General features: G+C 26.6%; 1 protein-coding gene across 1 annotated transcript in view; it reads left to right on the forward strand.

Moving 5' to 3' along the window:
- The window catches only part of LOC106876110 (matrix metalloproteinase-2), an 84,689-nt gene that overhangs the window by 60,366 nt on the left and 23,373 nt on the right, over window positions 1-950 (forward strand). The gene's annotated exons all lie outside the window — the stretch shown is intronic.

Here is a 950-nt window from a genome sequence, read left to right on the forward strand (position 1 = left end):
TATATATATATATATAAAATTAAAACATTAGGGTATAAAATTGGATATTAACTGATATCAATTTAATACCAGGGAACAAGCACATTAAAAGAAACAAGGAGATTCAGAAAAAAATCTGAGATCTCAAAAGATTATGGTATATGTATATATAAAGGAGATCACTAGGTGGACTGTTAATGTGCTAGAAGAAGATCACATGTAATGTGTCTACTAAGACCGAATTGTTCTCAAATGAAATTCAGCGAAGTAACAAAATGAATGCGGGCAGGACAAGTAAAAATTACATAAATATATACAAAATTATCCGCGAACTAGTTTCGAAATTAACATTTTCTTACCGAAAATATCTGTTTCTCATCAGTATGGACCGTTAAGTAAATATAATTCTCAGAATCGTATACTAGTTGTTCCCCACGAATGAAGCACGTGCCGAGGTCTTGTATACATTTAGAAAAAAATATACCAATTTTTATACAAAAAAGTGTGTAACACTTGAAATTTCAAAAAAGGACGAAAGGAATGAACTTTACATATTTCAGAAGGATTAACTTTACAATTTATAGGAAGGACAGTATATATTTTATTACTATTTTTAATTTTTTTAATATTTCTAATGTCTTAATATTATATATATATATACCGTTGGTTCTTAATTCATCTCTGAAGAGCGGAATTACTGATAATAAGCTGATCTTTGGATCACTTTGTGATTATAGTAATATTCGCGAAACGATCGTAAGATATTTAACTCTTTATATTTTAGACTTTACAATATTCATGCTTAATTACGCATAAATTTTTATACGCATTTATATTTACACGTATATTTATCTACATTCAGATTTTTATACATATTGATATTTATATTTCGTATATTTATATTTTAAATTTTAAATTTATTATGTTGCCGCGTCATATTGGATGTATGTCTTTCGAAATATTAAATATTG

Source organism: Octopus bimaculoides, chromosome 25 (genome assembly GCF_001194135.2).
Source record: "Octopus bimaculoides isolate UCB-OBI-ISO-001 chromosome 25, ASM119413v2, whole genome shotgun sequence".
NCBI classification, from domain to species: domain Eukaryota; kingdom Metazoa; phylum Mollusca; class Cephalopoda; order Octopoda; family Octopodidae; genus Octopus; species Octopus bimaculoides.